The sequence below is a fragment of the Neoarius graeffei genome, chromosome 19 (genome assembly GCF_027579695.1).
Source record: "Neoarius graeffei isolate fNeoGra1 chromosome 19, fNeoGra1.pri, whole genome shotgun sequence".
Classification (NCBI taxonomy): Eukaryota; Metazoa; Chordata; class Actinopteri; order Siluriformes; family Ariidae; genus Neoarius; species Neoarius graeffei.
In genome coordinates, this window is record NC_083587.1 from 48,882,655 (window position 1) to 48,902,639 (window position 19,985).

The window sequence follows — 19,985 nt, forward strand, 5'->3', positions numbered from 1 at the left end:
GACTACGGGCGAAAGGCGGGGTACACCCTGGACAAGTCGCCAGGTCATCACAGGGCTGACACATAGACACAGACAACCATTCACACTCACATTCACACCTACGGTCAATTTAGAGTCACCAGTTAACCTAACCTGCATGTCTTTGGACTGTGGGGGAAACCGGAGCACCCGGAGGAAACCCACGCGGACACGGGGAGAACATGCAAACTCCACACAGAAAGGCCCTCGCCGGACCCGGGGTTCGAACCCAGGACCTTCTTGCTGTGAGGCGACAGCGCTAACCACTACACCACCGTGCCGCCAATTTTGTTTTTCCTTATACAATTTTCTATTTATTCTAATGCAGATGATTTAATTTAGAATGACATTTTTAGGTTTCATGTTTTGGCTTTTTGTCAGTTAAGAATCATTGAATTTACTACAGGGGCTCAGAGTTGCATGTTGACCATTAAATTGGCTTGAATTTGTTAATCATGACAAGTTTTTTCTTGTGTTTGCTTGCCATTTTAGTGCAATTTTTAAGTCAGAAAACCCCAGAACCCGGGGGCTTCGCCCCCCCTTGTCCCCCCACCAGGGCGCTGCCCTGGACCAGCTGGGGGCCTGTGGCCCCCAGACCCCCGGCTAAAATTTTCAGATAATTTCACCAGCCCCAAATCACATCCCTGACTCTAGGATGCGTAGCACGATCTCCTTGTACGCCAGGGTGCGGCGTATTTTTAAGTCCGCACTTAAAAATCCGTAGCACATACGTAGCAGCTTTGATACGTCACACATACGTCACGTGTACACCGTAAAAACGAAAGCTACGCAGCAGTGACTCAGCGGGAACGTTGCTCGAACACCGATTACACTGTGCAAACGCTTTAGTTGACGTGTCTGATGAAGGTGGCTCCGGGGCTGGCTGGGTGGACGCGGCTGATGTCTTCCCTTGCCCTTCTTGGGTCCTGACTTCTTCACTGGCATGATGCTTTCTTGACTGTGACGAATGACAACGAACGCAGCATGGGGCCCCCTTTTATACCCACCTGTGAACACCGCAGGTACGCAGCAGCAACGTCACACACAGTGGTCGAGTTGTAAAATCAAACCGGGGGGGATGGTGAAAATTTAGTCGCGTGTCAACCCATCGGTCGGTCTGTCGGTGGGAAACTGGTTTGCTTTTAGGAGGGTTTGCACACAACGTAGGTCTGTGGACCGTGTTCATTTACCAGACATACAGTATTTTGTGCTGATAAAGTGTGTAGTACACACTGTGTACCCTTTTTATTGTTGTAAAAAACATAATACACTGGTATTTTACTGTAAAGCATGCACAGTGTGGATGTCGTGTCATATTTAGTCAGTCTCCTGGCTGACATACCTACCACATTCTCCATATTCGGGTGAAATGCAGATGACAAATTTGAAGTGTAACTTCATAGTCATGGTAGGCTCCTTTTAAATCGTTTGGTAAATAATTTATTAAAATCTCAGCAGGCAATGTAAATGAACAAGTGAATCTTTTCATATCAAGTCAATAGAATTTTTATTCAAAGCTGAACATTGAGTTAAATACAGAGGTAGGTAGGGAACCAATAAGCTAAAACAAGCAACAGTAAATTGTAAATCAGACTAAACTTCCTAAAAGATGTTTGAGGCATTATGCATTTTTTTTGTTTGTTTTTTCCTTTTTGTTATTATTGTGTTTATTCTTATGAGTAATGCAAATTATACATGTCCATACCGGTTATTATTTTAATGGAAAGAAAAGTACTTATGTTATTTCTGATTTATTTATTATCTGAACGAGGATTTGAGCTTTGAAAAATGACCGGATTCTTTCTGTAACGTTGATTCCCGCTGTTACCTAGGTCACGTGACACCTTAACGTTGACGGTTACCAAGGAGCTGCCTTGGATACTTTGATACTTTGCTTCGATACATACCAGCACTTTGATACATACTGGATACAAGCTAGCAAAATGAGTTAAAAGCAGGCATCTTTGGAAAGTTTCTTTGGAAAGGGGAAAAGGCCCATTGAGGAGACAGAAGAAGAGCTTATGACGAAGAAAAAGAAAGCTGCATTTTAGCAGACACTTCGTCGAGTCCTACACCAATCCTGCTCTGCCTTACATGTTGTGACCGGCTCTCTAATGAGGCAATGAAGCCTTCAAAACTGCTAGTGTCGTTTATTTTAGCCTTCCTGTCTTGAATAACACTTTTTGTTGCCTGAAGAATAACAAACGAACGTCCAGGCTGATTAAATTAATGGCCTTGTACAAGAAATCAAAGCTAACATGAACCTGAGTAAGCTATCGATAGCTGGCTAGACTTCAAACTAACATTCATTATGATAGCTGTGTTGTTATCCACCGCCCACAAATTAGGCTACATATCAGTAACTTTACAGCATGATAGTGGGCTCACAGAAAGTGTGACTGATATTCGTAACTCTTGACTTACCTCCTGAAATGTTTTTTCTTGCGATCTTAAATCCGAACTTGCTTAGGTCTTGCTGTCCACTCCGCTTGGCCATGATGCTGCAATCCGCTGCCGTCACTGACGCCGAATGAAATCAAAAATAACGGAACCCCAACTGAATGTCGCCTCCTCAAACACTTCGCTTGCGCGTGCCCTCTCTCGCGGGAGCTTATTGTATGCTCAGTTTCAGCAAAGCTACGTGGAATGGCATTTCTAATTCCAATGTTAAATAGAAGTAATGTCCACATTTATTGATAAAATTGCTCAAGGGAAGGGAGGGGGGGATGCCTGTTTTAGAGGGGGGATGATTTTGACCATCCCCCCTCAACTCGAGTACTGATCACACAAAAGAACAAAACGGTTACGCTGCAGCAACGCATTGTACACCACGTGTAGGCCTCAGTACAGCATAACTTTACGTCCCTTGAACCCCATACAAACCCCAGGAACACCACAGAAATGTCACACACACGCCACAGGACTTCAGAGGACTTTAATTTTGCACAAAACACACCTCATGTCTTGCCGTTTGACCCACAAGCCGCTTACGTGTCAAGGTACAAGACAGTGTGATAGTAGCCTTAAGGCCAGAATGCATTATGCAAAGACTTCACAGATATCAGACATTGTCTGTGCACTGGCTTGTAGCAATCAAATCTGTGCAAAAGCACTGGCTTGACCACTTTATTAGCATTCGCAAACACTACTGATGAACGCTACACCGGCTGGAAGGTGACTTGACTGCTGCACTGACAGCACTGATTCACGGTTAAGCTAGCGTTGGCGTTCTAGAAGACCTCGGGCGATAAATCTTTGGTCCCTCCCACTGTAAATCAAAATCTGAGTGGTTAATTCATCTGTCACTTCTTGCATAAACAGACACTGCCATGGCCTTCTGTCCCGGCAATGAAGTCCTAACCAATGAGTGAGCCAGATCTAAACTCTTCTCAGCCTAGAGACAACAAACAAAAAATGGTTAGTTTTTTCTTTTTTTATCAGACATCTAGTTTTAGGTTCGTTTACCTGACATGTTTCGACGTACGTAACTGTCGTCTTCCTCAGAGTGTCACCGGATGTTGTTGGTGACACATCTTATCAGCTGATGTTTCCGAAGGCGTGACCTTCCTGTCTGGTTTGGCAGCTCGGTCACGTCTTCTACTGTCTGTTCGTCCCCTGCAAGATGGCACTCCAGGTATGGGAGAGCATGTATGCTCCCTCATCCCGGTCAAACCACACACAACACTCCGTCAGATCCTGGTTCATCCCAAAGACAGAATACATCCGGAAAACAAATGCAACAGATTCCACGCCAATCATGCAATAAAACTTGTATCGGGGAGACAGGGAGGAGCTTCACCACAAGGAAAAATGAACATAAGAAAGAGTGCGAAAAGGAGACAGCTACAAGACAAACCCGAACAATAAAAGAAAAGGCACAACAGAAAAATTACAAGGTCAGCCATAACAGATCACTGCAAAAGGGAAAATCACATTATGGACTGGGGGAATGCCAGAGTCATCCGCACAGAAGATAATAAACATCAGCGCTGGATCAGGGAGGCCATGGAGATCCGAAAGCGAAGCCCGAGGACCATCGACCGGGATGAGGGAGCATACATGCTCTCCCATACCTCGAGTGCCATCTTGCAGGGGACGAACAGACAGTAGAAGACGTGACCGACCTGCCAAACCAGACAGGAAGGTCACGCCTTCGGAAACATCAGCTGATAAGATGCATCAGCAACAACATCCGGTGACACTCTGAGGAAGACAACCTTTACGTACGTCGAAACATGTCAGGTAAAAGAACCTAAAACTAGATGTCTGATTAAAAAAGAAAAAACTAACCATATCTAATATAAGACATAATGAACGTCATCGAAAGAACAAACAAAAAAATCTCACCGGATAACTATATTTTAATGTTTTCAGGACAGTAACCCTTTAATTTCTGAAGCAAATTTGATAGAAAATGAAGCCGAATTAGAAGAGAATAATTATCATGAAATTATGAAAGAAAGTAAATATAACATTTGAAATATAACGGTAGAGGAAGCACTGATTATACAGACCCATTCACAAACAAAAAGTACCTAGATTTCTCAAAACAATTCATCAATATCCTCACGAGTTGTAGTTCTCAGTGTCCCGAATGTAGTTCGTATGAAAAATGCGAGTGGCATATTTCCCAGTAAAATACTTTTTATATATATATATATATATATATATATATATAAAAAATTATTATTTTATATATATATATATATATATATATATATATATATATATATATATATATATATATAAAAAATTATTATTATTTTTTTTTAAATAAAAAGCTTTTATTCGTATAATAGGACACATACAGGAAGAGACGAGCAGCAGTGTGGTGATCAGAGGCCATGGAATGTCAGTAAAATTTGGTGACTTGTAGCAGTGACAGGCGAAACAACAGATGGCGATGCAAAGTGGGCGGATACCGAGTTAAACTGATCTCAACTTTGAAGTGGTACGATTGAGGTGACTACCAGTGGGAATGAAGGATGCCGTGCACTGACGGATAACATCAACACTGAGTTATAAATAAACATACAAATGAGTGCCTTGTATATTTACCTCGTCCTGGACGGAGTCCACCAGGGGGCGTGGTCTTGTTTTCAGTTGGGTTTCTTTGTTTTTTGTTAACAATATTACGGGAAAACGGTTGGACCAATCTTCATGAAACTTGCAGTATAGATGGGCATTGGTCTCAAATAGAACCTCCAACATTTTGAGGGTCATCTGGTCAAGGTCACCCAAAAGGTCAAAATCGTTTTTGTTGTGGCTACTGCTTCATATAGAGGCGCTAGCCAGTACACCGTCATGCTGTAAGAGTGTAACAATCGTACACTGCGCATGCGCATACACGTGTTCCGATTAAAATGGCCGGTGAGTGTATACAATTCGGTTCAGAATTCGAAATAAATGGACTAGAGTAAAGAAATCGCTTTCAGACATGTTTATGCTTATTACAGACGGAAAGTGCGTTCCACTGAGCTCTAGCACCGGGCCATTTCCGGGAAATAAGAGTTTGGGTCATGGCGACAGCGTGTGTATGTCAGCCTCGGTTCAGAGGTTTCAGTTTTGAAAACTGTAAGAGGTAAGAGTAGAATAATATAAAGTACAGACGCTTGGGATATTTTACTTCTATGATTTTTAAATTGTTCATTTTTGGATTAGGACGGCACGGTGGTGTAGTGGTTAGCGCTTTCGCCTCACAGCAAGAAGGTCCGGGTTCGAGCCCCGTGGCCGGCGATGGGCTTTCTGTGCGGAGTTTGCATGTTCTCTCGTGTCCGTGTGGGTTTCCTCCGAGTGCTCCGGTTTCCCCCACAGTCCAAAGACATGCAGGTTAGGTTAACTGGTGACTCTAAATTGACCGTAGGTGTGAATGTGAGTGTGAATGGTTGTCTGTGTCTATGTGTCAGCCCTGTGATGACCTGGCGACTTGTCCAGGGTGTACCCCGCCTTTCGCCCGTAGTCAGCTGGGATAGGCTCCAGCTTGTCTGCGACCCTGTAGAACAGGATAAAGCGGCTAGAGATAATGAGATGAGATGAGATTTTTGGATTACGCTTCATTTTTGTGGCTGCTGCCTCATAGAGTAACTTGCTGTACGGACATGGGATCAGAAAACTGTTTTATTTATAAGCAGTAGCCACATGTACCCATAGGGTGCCTATATTTTTTTTCGCAGTATCTTCCTTCATATTCAACATAAGTGCTACCGGGTGAGGTTTGTTTTGCCTGGCAACACTTATTTATATACGTAGTGCGAATGTCTACTAGGGACCAAATGTCAGCCACAGAGTTCAAGGGTGATGAGCGAATCACTTTATACCGGTATGTGGACAACCCTTAGCAAATATCACAGCGTTGCATATAGTTGAGTTTCTATGAGTTATTCTTGATTAATAATAAGAATAATGTCCTATTCTGTTGTCAGAGTCGAGCTTACTGATGTTAAGCCCTCACCCAAATGGGGATTTTGGCCCAGACAGAATTTGAATTTTTTTCCCCCACCCCACCCCCATCACATGTCTTTCTGTACTCAAGATATGCTTGTGAAAAACAAATACATCAAATTAACGTGCACTTATCAGGAAGTATCAGTCAAAGATTCGCTCACCTGATGTGCATGGTTTAGTGTAGATTCTTATTATCCTGCTGCTGTATGTTTGTCGTGTTTGTGTATTACAGATATCTGTTTTCGTCATTGGTGTAAGTTGAAGTATTTTCTGTAGTTTTCCTTTATTTATTGCTCACAGTATGGAAGCCTCGGTACTGAAGTTTCCTGAGGGATCAGCAGGTATATACAGAGCAGCTGAGAAAAGGGAAAAATATATATTCAGGGACAGAAGGAGGAAACTTTAGCCTTACCTATAAACCCTGCATCTGGCTTTTTTAAACGTGCATTAACCAGGACAGCCGTGTGACTTCTGGTTATTATGTCGTCAGGATGTTAAAATGGAATAACGTTAAGGCAACATCATGAAACATTTTAAGTCTAATCCTGGTAATCCTAGTAAACTCTGTTTATGCACTCGGATTAGTCATAAAAATGGAATGGCAGTTCATTAATGCTTGTTTCCAGTGACTGGATGCGAGCAATTCGAGCATGATTTCTCACAATATAAACAACATGTTTGTCTGTCTTTATCAGATCAATATGTAGTGTCTGTTTCCATTTCATCTCAGACATCAAACAAGAGAGTTAAAAAATGTAAGCGCTCACACATAAGCAGAAATATTTTTAAAGGACAAGCGTACCACAATAGGCTTTCTTACAACTTTCAGTTATCTGAGTATTTTAACTCAATTCAATTCAATGCCTTTATTGTCATTATACGTCAAGTACAACGAAATTATGCTGCTACTCCAACTCGGTACTCAATACCATCAATAAATAGTAAAATAATAAAATAAATAGAACAATAAAACAATGAAAAACAACATCTATACAGAATGCAATCAAGAATAAAAAGTACAACATGAAGAGTTCATAAGTGAGAGGGTGGCTTAGGCAGTTGTCATTTCTGTTTGTTTAGGTATGTTATGGCATATGGGAAGAAACTGTTTATGAATCTAGTTGTTCTGGATTTGATGGACCTATAACGCCTGCCAGAGGGCAACAGTTCAAACAGATGGTGACCTGGGTGAGAATTGTCCTTAATGATACAACCCCGATTCCAAAAAAGTTGGGACAAAGTACAAATAGTAAATAAAAACGGAATGCAATGATGTGGAAGTTTCAAAATTCCATATTTTATTCAGAATAGAACATAGGTGACATATCAAATGTTTAAACTGAGAAAATGTATCATTTAAAGAGAAAAATTAGGTGATTTTAAATTTCATGACAACAGCACATCTCAAAAAAGTTGGGACAAGGCCATGTTTACCACTGTGAGACATCCCCTTTTCTCTTTACAACAGTCTGTAAACGTCTGGGGACCGAGGAGACAAGTTACTCAAGTTTAGGGTTAGGAATGTTAACCCATTCTTGTCTAATGTAGGATTCTAGTTGCTCAGCTGTCTTAGGTCTTTTTTGTCGTATCTTCCGTTTTATGATGCGCCAAATGTTTTCTATGGGTGAAAGATCTGGACTGCAGGCTGGCCAGATCAGTACCCGGACCCTTCTTCTACGCAGCCATGATGCTGTAATTGATGCAGTATGTGGTTTGGCATTGTCATGTTGGAAAATGCAAGGTCTTCCCTGAAAGACGTCATCTGGATGGGAGCATATGTTGCTCTAGAACCTGGATATACCTTTCAGCATTGATGGTGTCTTTCCAGATGTGTAAGCTGCCCATGCCACGCGCACGAATGCAACCCCATACCATCAGAGATGCAGGCTTCTGAACTGAGCGCTGATAACAACTTGGGTCGTCCTTCTCCTCTTTAGTCCGAATGACACGGCGTCCCTGATTTCCATAAAGAACTTCAAATTTTGATTCGTCTGACCACAGAACAGTTTTCCACTTTGCCACAGTCCATTTTAAATGAGCCTTGGCCCAAAGAAGACGTCTGCGTTTCTGGATCATGTTTAGATACAGCTTCTTCTTTGAACGATAGGGTTTTAGCTGGCAACGGCGGATGGCACGGTGAATTGTGTTCACAGATAATGTTCTCTGGAAATATTCCTGAGCCCATTTTGTGATTTCCAATACAGAAGCATGCCTGTATGTGATGCAGTGCCGTCTAAGGGCCCGAAGATCACGGGCACCCAGTATGGTTTTCCGGCCTTGACCCTTACGCACAGAGATTCTTCCAGATTCTCTGAATCTTTTGATGATATTATGCACTGTAGATGATGATATGTTCAAACTCTTTGCAATTTTACACTGTCGAACTCCTTTCTGATATTGCTCCGCTATTTGTCGGCGCAGAATTAGGGGGATTGGTGATCCTCTTCCCATATTTACTTCTGAGAGCCGCTGCCACTCCAAGATGCTCTTTTTATACCCAGTCATGTTAATGACCTATTGCCAATTGACCTAATGAGTTGCAATTTGGTCCTCCAGCTGTTCCTTTTTTGTAGCTTTAACTTTTCCAGCCTCTTATTGCCCCTGTCCCAACTTTTTTGAGATGTGTTGCTGTCATGAAATTTCAAATGAGCCAATATTTGGCATGAAATTTCAAAATGTCTCACTTTCGACATTTGATATGTTGTCTATGTTCTACTGTGAATACAATATCAGTTTTTGAGATTTGTAAATTATTGCATTCCATTTTTATTTACAATTTGTACTTTGTCCCAACTTTTTTGGAATTGGGGTTGTAGTAGTCGAGTAGCCAATCAGAGTATGCAGTTGCTCATATCCAGTGAATGTGGATAAAATAATGGCAGATATTTGCATGTGTTATTTACTAAACAACTGCAAGAAAGCACAGAAATGAACGTAAGATTTTTGGGGCTTAAAATGGAGGTGCTTGCACCCGAGCAGTACAACAATCGAGCACTGAATACATATTGTTACTGTTCCCAAGAATACATACACTACCGTTCAAAAGTTTGGGGTCACTTTGAAATGTCCTTATTTTTGAAAGAAAAGCACTGTTCTTTTCAATGAAGATCACTTTAAACTAATCAGAAATCCACTCTATACATTGCTAATGTGGTAAATGACTATTCTAGCTGCAAATGTCTGGTTTTTGGTGCAATATCTCCATAGGTGGATAGAGGCCCATTTCCAGCAACTCTCACTCCAGTGTTCTAATGGTACAATGTGTTTGCTCATTGCCTCAGAAGGCTAATGGATGATTAGAAAACCCTTGTACAATCATGTTAGCACAGCTGAAAACAGTTGAGCTCTTTAGAGAAGCTATAAAACTGACCTTCCTTTGAGCAGATTGAGTTTCTGGAGCATCACATTTGTGGGGTCGATTAAATGCTCAAAATGGCCAGAAAAATGTCTCGACTATATTTTCGATTCATTTTACAACTTATGGTGGTAAATAAAAGTGTGACTTTTCATGGAAAACACAAAATTGTCTGGGTGACCCCAAACTTTTGAACGGTAGTGTATACTTACCAGTGTGGAAAATGCAATAGAAAGGCATTCTCTGTTTTTATTTTGCATTCCGTAGCTTTTTGCTCTGTTGCTTCGCAGTATGTGTAAAACACTTCTACACTTTTCCGAGCTGTACATTTTGAGCGTGTTCCTAAACCTCCGCTCGAAGCCAAATGACATGCTTGGCTTTGTGACAAAAACAACGTCTTTCTTTTAGAACAGAACGATCATTTTCCTTTCTGTTGTGTTGGTAAAGTCATGAGCTTGAATGTGATCGAGAATCCTTTACAGCATGTGGTTGTGAGGTAGCGCGAGAAAGAGGCACTGTGTTGTTCTGGGCCAGGTTTAAAGGAGAATTCTGGCATCAAAAGCAAATTTAATATATCATTTGGAATGGTATGTAGTATTGTATTACACAGAACTGTATTGTTTACTGACAGCAGTTTCACCTGAAAGCGCCAAATATCCAGAATGTAATGGCAATACATCATTCAAGCATTGGGAAGCCTTCCTGTAATCGACCAATCCAAACCTCCGAGTGAGGCGTGTGACTGACTGCTTCCCATGATGTGCCATTCCCAGAACAATCGAACGGTAATGTTTTAAGTCATGTTGTGATATATCTCAGGAAAAGTGTCCCAGTAGTGGGACTTTTGACGAACACCGAAAATTGTTTTCTAAAATGTCAACCCAAACACATTTCCAAGCCAAAAGAAGATGGTTGTTGGCTCATCCAGCCGCAGGCCAGGCTGGATGAGCTTATGCAATCACACATCGTCCGTCCACAATTTACAAAAGAATCGCTACTCCTCCTTGACCGCGGGTCGGCCTAGTGGTTAGCGTGTTCGCCTCTGAACCAGGAGATCATGAGTTCTACTCGTACCTGGTTCCTACTACCGTCTGGCAAGGCACGCTGCAATACAGATGTGAGTGGGGAAGTCAAACTCTCACTGTTACCAGAGGACTAGCTCCCCACTGTAACCCTAGCTGTATAGGCGAGAGGCCAAGGGCTATCGAAATGGAGATCGGCACCGCACCCATGCACCTTCAAGAGTCGGTTAGTACTGGACAGGAGATTGCCTGGGAAGACCAGATTCTGGCGTGAGCGGGACTTTGACTTGACTCCTCCTGCAGAATTGATTGGATTTCAATCAAACTCGCATACAACGTTCCCCAGGTGGGTGTGCATAAAAGTTGCCAAGATGGTGGTGCCACCTGTCATATTTACGATTTTATGGGCATCTTGGCTGATATGAGCTACAGCCTCATTGAGGTTATATATTATTATTTTTTTTTTTTACAGGCAATTTGTCAGGACAATTCTGGTCCTAGTCGCTCTGTCTTTGTTCCAAGCACCATCCAAATAGAGTCCGTCTCCACCTTGCATTTCATCTCAAATAAGTAGCTATCTATCATATCGGTAAAAAGACTTGGCTTGCTAGCTAGTTTTTGTTTTAATAAACCTATATTGCTCTACATTTAGCAATTCAGTGTGAAAAAACAAGATGTCTGCTTTAAGGTGTAACGGTGTCCCTAATGGTTTAATTATAAAGCCAAATGACAACGAAGAAAGGAGAAGGCTTCGCTACCACCACCACTCCCAACGTTTTCATGTGATAAGTGCCCCCACCTCTTTAGAGCAAGAACTGGACTTGTGAGCCACCAGCGAGCCAATTACCATCCTTGATGACGGAAGGAAAGATCCTCAGAAACGAGAGAACGACGACGAATTATAAAGCAATACTTCAAACAATGAAAGACACGTGTGCCAGCATTAATTTCTCTTTAATATAAACGGTCAGTTTGTATGAGATGTATTTTTACAGAACCAGTCAAAAGTTTGTACACCCCTATTTTCTACATTGTAGAACAATACTGAAGACATCAACACTGAAATAGCATCTGGAATTATGTCTCTCATCTCATATCATCTCTAGCCGCTTTATCCTGTTCTACTGGGTCGCAGGCAAGCTGGAGCCTATCCCAGCTGACTACGGGCGAAAGGCGGGGTACACCCTGGACAAGTTGCCAGGTCATCACAGGGCTGACACATAGACACAGACAACCATTCACACTCACATTCACACCTATGGTCAATTTAGAGTCACCAGTTAACCTAACCTGCATGTCTTTGGACTGTGGGGGAAACCGGAGCACCCGGAGGAAACCCACGCGGACACGGGGAGAACATGCAAACTCCGCACAGAAAGGCCCTCGCCGGCCACGGGGCTCGAACCCGGCCCTTCTTGCTGTGAGGCGACAGCGCTAACCACTACACCACCATGCCACCCTATGGCTGGAATTATGTGTTAAACAAAATATTTCATATTTTAAATTCTTCAGAGTAGCCAGCGTTTACCTTGATGACACTTTGCACACTATTGGCATTACCTTAACCAGCTTCATGAGGTAGTCACCTGGAATGCTTTTCAATTAACAGCCGTGCCTCGTCAAAAGTTAATGAGCGCAGTTTCTTGCCTTCGTAATGCATTTGAGATCAAATAGTAAATAATACGAATACAGTGAATATCCCTATTCCACACTACAACTGTAGCAATCCATATTATGTCAAGAACCGCTCAACTAAGTAAAGAGAAACAACGTCCACCATTACTTTAAGATATGAAGTGTCTTTTTTTTTTTTTTTATAATTAATAAAAAATAAAGAACAACCATTGAATTAAAAGGTGTGTCCAAACTTTTGGCTGGTGTTGTATGTTCAGTCATTGCACGCTCGACCACCATTTGGCACTGTTTCACCTCTGATAGGACACCAAGCCCTGAGAACCTTCTAGAGTTGCACCATTTGAAAGTCTTGGTTTCGCCAAATAGCACTCCATGTCTTTTAATGCTAATCCATAATAATAAGTTAGTAACTTTAGCTAATGTCAATCTGAGTCCCAAATAAACTTCTCAATAGATACTTTGGTACATTTTAGTGATATTTTATCACTAGCACTTTATAACATGGCAGCACGGTGGTGTAGTGGTTAGCGCTGTCGCCTCACAGCAAGAAGGTCCGGGTTCGAGCCCCATGGCCGGCAAGGGCCTTTCTGTGTGGAGTTTGCATGTTCTCCCCGTGTCCGCGTGGGTTTCCTCCGGGTGCTCCGGTTTCCCCCACAGTCCAAAGACATGCAGGTTAGGTTAACTGGTGACTCTAAATTGACCGTAGGTGTGAATGTGAATGGTTGTCTGTGTCTATGTGTCAGACCTGTGATGACCTGGCGACTTGTCCAGGGTGTACCCCGCCTCTCGCCCGTAGTCAGCTGGGATAGGCTGCAGCTTGCCTGCGACCCTGTAGAACAGGATAAAGCGGCTAGAGATGATGAGATGAGACTTTATAACATTATAACATTAATTTAACTGATGCCTGATCAATGAAAGATCAGTAGAGACAATACATTTTCAGTTGCGTGTCGTGCCCGTTATCATGCTTGGATAATGCAATAGAAAGGCATGTTCTCTATTTTTTGTTTTCTTTGGTATTTTGTAGGTTTTTGCTCAATTGCCTTAAAGTACGTGTGGAACGCTTCCACACTTTTCATAGTCATACATTTTGAGTGTGTTCCTAAACCTCCGCTCTAAGCCAAATGGCATGCTTGGCTTTGCGACAAAAACAATGCTTTTCTTTCAGAACAGAACGATCGTTTTTCATTTTTATTGTGCAGGTAAACTCATGATCTTAAATGTGATCTGGAGACTGACAGAATCCTTTACAGCGTGTGTGTGTTTGAGAAGTACTGAGAGAGAGGCATTGTGTTGTTCTGGACCAGGTTTAAAGTCTTCCTGCGTTGTGATTAAGAAGTTAGTATATGCGCGAGTTTTGCCCACTTTGTTTGTGTATGGTAGCCTGGGAAAACCTTTCACATGGCAGAAATTTGGGCATTTTCTACCATACTCAACTATGATACAGTTGCAGTTAGAAGTTTACCGTACATACACAGACATGAATGTCATGGCAATTTTAGGCTTTCAGTGATGTCTTTGAATTGTTCTTTTTCTGTGGCAGAATGATTGTCCAGCCTACATCTTTAATCAGAAAAAAAAAAACAACTTACAATTGGGTGCACAGGTTTGTTTATTTTGGATTTTCCGTAATTAGCACAGGATCAAAATTATATCTACAAGATCAAAAATTTACATACACCCACTTAGATTATTAATTCTATGGTGCTGAAAGTTCCAAAAAGTCTGAACTTGCCAAGGCCTCTAAACGTCCTGTTAATGGTCATGATTGACGACAGCTGGTAGCTTCTCTGTGCCGACATCAAAAGAGTTTGTTTGACAGCACTCGTTGGATTGACCAGCACGCCATCCAATGGAAAAGTCCGAGGAGCTCAGTGCAGATCTGAGAAAGAGGATCATAGATTTCCACAACTCAGGAATGTCTCTTGAAGCCATTTCGAAACAACTGCAGATTCCAAGATCATCAGTTCAAGCAATTGGGAGGTGTAGTCACGTTGCCAAGGTGGCCAAATTTGGGTGTTCCAACAGGACAGTGACCCTAAACACACAGCAAAGTTGGTTGTGGAATGGATAAAGCAGGCTAGCATTTAAGCTTAAAACAAGTCTGTACCCCAACCATATTGAAAATATGTGGAATGTATTTAAAATTTGGGTCTGTCCCAAGAAACACGCAAATTTAACTGAACTCTACCAATTCTGCCAAGAAGAATGGTCAAATATCCAACCTTCTTGATCACTACCAAAAGCGTCTGGTCAAGGAGAAACCTGCTAAGGGACATTTAACCAAATACTAGATGCGCTGTATGCAATTTTTGACCCTTTATATATAATTTTGACCCTGTGTTGGTTTCAGAAAACTCAAAATAAATGAAAAATTGTTTACCAAATTCTTTATTTTTATTGAAGATTTATGTTGCACAGTTATTGTGCGACAGAAAAAGAACAATTCAAAGAAATCATTGAAAGCACAGTATTCCATGACATTCATGTCCATGGATGTAAACTTCTGACCTCAACTGTATAAATAGTGTATTTTAAATTTGGCAAGCTTTGCTTAACCTGAAATATGAATCTCAAGTGAGACGTAAGGTTCTAGCATTTTAAATTCTGGTATTTGTTTTGCTCTGGCATGTAGCAATCCAACAACTAGACTCTTGCCTATGAAAGTACAGTGACATTCACGATGAGGAAATCATACTTGGCTAGCAAGGTTGTAAACGTCATTAGGCCGACTGAACATGCATGATCTTTGCAGGAAGATGGCCAAGACTAAACTAAAAACAAATATTTTGTCAGTTATTAAATATATTGTAAAGTTGAGGTGTTAAAGGATATTATCATCAGAAAACACCAATCTTGTCCAAATGCTGGGCACCGCGAGTTGGCCTAGTGGTTAGCGTGTCCGCCTCTCGATCGGGAGATCGTGAGTTCTACTCGTGGTCGGGTCATACCAAAGACCATCATAAAAATGGTACCTACTACCGTCGGGCAAAGCACATTGCAATACAGATGCGAGTGGGGAAGTCAAACTCTTGAGGTGACCAGAGGACTAGCCCCCCCACTGTAACCCTAGCTGTATTGAGGTTTTTCACCTGACGTCACAGGGTCACGTGACGCCCCGGTGTCCGCCATTTTGAATGGCGAGCTAGCTAATGTCAACATCATAGTACCTAGTATGTTACTGTAGCAACGTTTACGTTCAGTCATTTGGATGACTGTTAAAACCTTTCAGTCTCAAGTTTTTCCTTTACTGTATTTACTAGTTTACTGAGCCAGCCAGCCCCGGAGAGCGCTAGCTAGCTAGCGCCAGCCAGCCAGCCAGCCCCGGAGCACGCTAGCTAGCTAGCTAGCTAGCACCAGCCAGCCAGCCCCGGAGCGCGCTAGCTAGCGAGCTAGCGCCAGCCAGCCCCGGAGCGCGCTAGCTAGCGAGCTAGCGCCAGCCAGCCAGCCAGCCCCGGAGCGTGCTAGCTAGCGCCAGCCAGCCAGCCCCGGAGCGTGCTAGCTAGCGCCAGCCAGCCAGCCCCGGAGCGTGCTAGCTAGCGCCAGCCAGCCAGCCAACCCCGGAGCGTGCTAGCTAGCGCCAGCCAGCCAGCCAGCCAGCCACGGAGCGCGCTAGCTAGCTAGCTAGCGCCAGCCAGCCAGCCCCGGAGCGCGCTCAGTAAACTAGTAAATACAGTAAAGGAAAAACTTATAACGGGCCATGTCTCAACAGACTAAGAAGTTATTTCAATGACATTTAATAACATTTTGTTTCTCCTGAGGACCAAAAGTAAATGAAAATGTGAACAAACCTTAGCTGTCAGTGAACAATCCTTGTGGAAGCAGGTAAACGTCGTTCTCTAAGCCTGCTAACCTCAATTTTTGCAAATACCTCTCCCTCTGCTCGCCCTGTAAATGCCCTACGTCGCTGGATAGTGAAGGTGTTTTCTGCATCTCGCTCCTTTTTCTTTTATGTTTTTCGTTTGTCGCCTTCCTCGCATTCAAACTGATTCGAGCCGTGCCGTCCAAAATGGCAGCATCACATGACTTGGTCACGTGGGTGAAATACCTCAATAGGCAAGAGGCCGAGGGCTATTGAAACTGAGATCGGTACCACATCCATATGCCTGAAAGAGTTGGTTAGTACTGGGACAGGAGACTTCCTGGGAAGACCAGATTCTGGCGTGAGAGGGACTTTGACTTGACTCTGTTTTTCCAGAGGTGTTCTTTGAGACACACTGACAAACCACACCGACAATTCAGGAACCTCCATGTTGCAGGTAATTAACAAATTTAGAGTCGTGATTAGTGCTTGCTGTATTCTTCTTCTGAATTTTGTAAAACAAATGTCTTCATCTGGTCTTTCAGCACTCCACGTTGGTGTGGCACACCTCAGTGCTGTAACGATAGTTCCATGACTATAGCTACTTGTTGCAAATCCCACCACCTGCTGCATTACACACAAGTGTGGCTTTTGTACGAGGTGCACAGATGACGACAATTTTTTTTTCAGAATCAGGACCACACCAAGTGGTCATACACATCTCCTGCTCTTCCTAAAGAAAACAAGACCGAGTCCTCTATATCCCCCGCCCTGTATACCAACTATATACCAAGTTTCAAGATATTATTTGTCACATTTTTCAAGTTCTGCTGCAGGAAACCAACCCCACCTCTTTACACTGACCTCAGCAGCCCGTGGCATAAACCCACCAGACCTTTGGTCCACATGAGCTAAAAATTAAAATTTCTCACATTTCTTCGTATCAAAAGCCACATATACATTACTTAATCAACACATACAACTTTCAAGACCAAAGCACTCATAGTTTTCAAGTTCTGCTCCGGAAACAAAACCTACCCCTAAGACTAACGTGAGAGACCAAGTCTGAAACCGTTTCCATGGAAACATGAAAAATTAAAATTTCTCAAATTTCTTAGTATGAAAAGGCACATCATCTACATCACCTTGTTAACATGTATACCAAGTTTCAAATCCGTATCATGAATAGTTGTGGATATACACTCCGGAAATTAACATTTGCTCTTAGAAACTTAGTTAAAATGTATTGATGTAAAAATTTTAAAAATCCTTTTTTTTTTTTTTTTTTTTTTTTTAAATCCTAAATAGCCAAAGGCACCAGTTCACATGCTGCTTGATATGCATACAAAGTTTCATGATGATATCTTCAGTAGTTTTAAAGATATGGCCCGGAAATGAAAATGTGACCGGATGGTCAGACAGACAGACGGACGAAACCTGTTTCTATATCCGTTTGGGCAGGGGATAACAAAGACGTGAACTAAACTCAATTATCGTACAACCCCGATTCCAAAAAAGTTGGGACAAAGTACAAATTGTAAATAAAAACGGAATGCAATGATGTGGAAGTTTAAAAATTCCATATTTTATTCAGAATAGAACATAGATGACATATCAAATGTTTAAACTGAGAAAATGTATCATTTAAAGAGAAAAATTAGGTGATTTTAAATTTCATGACAACACCACATCTCAAAAAAGTTGGGACAAGGCCATGTTTACCACTGTGAGACATCCCCTTTTCTCTTTACAACAGTCTGTAAACGTCTGGGGACTGAGGAGACAAGTTGCTCAAGTTTAGGGACAGGAATGTTAACCCATTCTTGTCTAATGTAGGATTCTAGTTGCTCAACTGTCTTAGGTCTTTTTTGTCGTATGTTCCGTTTTATGATGCGCCAAATGTTTTCTATGGGTGAAAGATCTGGACTGCAGGCTGGCCAGTTCAGTACCCGGACCCTTCTTCTACGCAGCCATGATGCTGTAATTGATGCAGTACGTGGTTTGGCATTGTCATGTTGGAAAATGCAAGGTCTTCCCTGAAAGAGACGTTGTCTGGATGGGAGCATATGTTGCTCTAGAACCTGGATATACCTTTCAGCATTGATGGTGTCTTTCCAGATGTGTAAGCTGCCCATGCCACATGTACTAATGCAGCCTCATACCATCAGAGATGCAGGCTTCTGAACTGAGCGCTGATAACAACTTGGGTCGTCCTTCTCCTCTTTAGTCCGAATGACACGGCGTCCCTGATTTCCATAAAGAACTTCAAATTTTGATTCGTCTGACCACAGAACAGTTTTCCTCTTTGCCACAGTCCATTTTAAATGAGCCTTGGCCCAGAGAAGACGTCTGCGCTTCTGGATCACGTTTAGATACGGCTTCTTCTTTGAGCTATAGAGTTTTAGCTGGCAACGGCGGATGGCACGGTTTATTGTGTTCACAGATAATGTTCTCTGGAAATATTCCTGAGCCCATTTTGTGATTTCCAATACAGAAGCATGCCTGTATGTGATGCAGTGCCATCTAAGGGCACGAAGATCACGGGCACCCAGTATGGTTTTCCGGCCTTGACCCTTACGCACAGAGATTCTTCCAGATTCTCTGAATCTTTTGATGATATTATGCACTGTAGATGATGATATGTTCAAACTCTTTGCAATTTTACACTGTCGAACTCCTTTCTGATATCGCTCCACTATTTGTCGGCGCAGAATTAGGGGGATTGGTGATCCTCTTCCCATCTTTACTTCTGAGAGCCGCTGCCACTCCAAGATGCTCTTTTTATACCCAGTCATGTTAATGACCTATTGCCAATTGACCTAATGAGTTGCAATTTGGTCCTCCAGCTGTTCCTTTTTTGTACCTTTAACTTTTCCAGCCTCTTATTGCCCCTGTCCCAACTTTTTTGAGATGTGTTGCTGTCATGAAATTTCAAATGAGCCAATATTTGGCATGAAATTTCAAAATGTCTCACTTTCGACATTTGATATGTTGTCTATGTTCTATTGTGAATACAATATCAGTTTTTGAGATTTGTAAATTATTGCATTCCATTTTTATTTACAATTTGTACTTTGTCCCAACTTTTTGGAATCGGGGTTGTACCGGTACATGTGATGTGTAAGCATAACACCACAGCTCATAGCCACAACTTTGGCCAACTACATGAGCAATTTTGTTAGAACAGGATAATAATTATAAACCTTTCTGCTAGTCTGTCTTGATGCACTTAATTAACTAATTAGCACTTTTTAGCCTTGTCAGCTTTCAAGTGACCAAAGCATAAGACTGGATGACACACCGGAGATTTTACTTGCTCGCCGATAAATTTATGATTTGTCCATCTCTGAAAACGTGGCCCTGAGAAATTATGGAGCAAAAACGGGCCATTAAGTTTTTCATCTTGAGCCTTATTGTATATTATTTATTTGATTTAGTTCTTCTTTTTTCCTTTTTTGTTTTTTTTGGTTTTTTGGTATTTTGACTTGCGTCTACTCTTTTTGCAACTTGGCACCGATGTCGATGGAGGTTTGCCCTCAATGCGTTTAGTGTTTGTAAATTAAATGCATACACTGAAGCAAAGGTTTTCTCATTATTGTTGCTCCCAGTAATAAAACTCACAGCTCATTGTTTAACCACAGTTATTATGTACCGAGGGTGGAAGTGTTGGAAATGGGCTAACAAGAACAACACAAAAGCATGCAGAGAG

General features: G+C 42.1%; 1 protein-coding gene across 1 annotated transcript in view; it reads left to right on the forward strand.

Moving 5' to 3' along the window:
* Positions 1-19,985, forward strand: part of mindy3 (MINDY lysine 48 deubiquitinase 3) — a 175,754-nt gene that overhangs the window by 119,744 nt on the left and 36,025 nt on the right. The gene's annotated exons all lie outside the window — the stretch shown is intronic.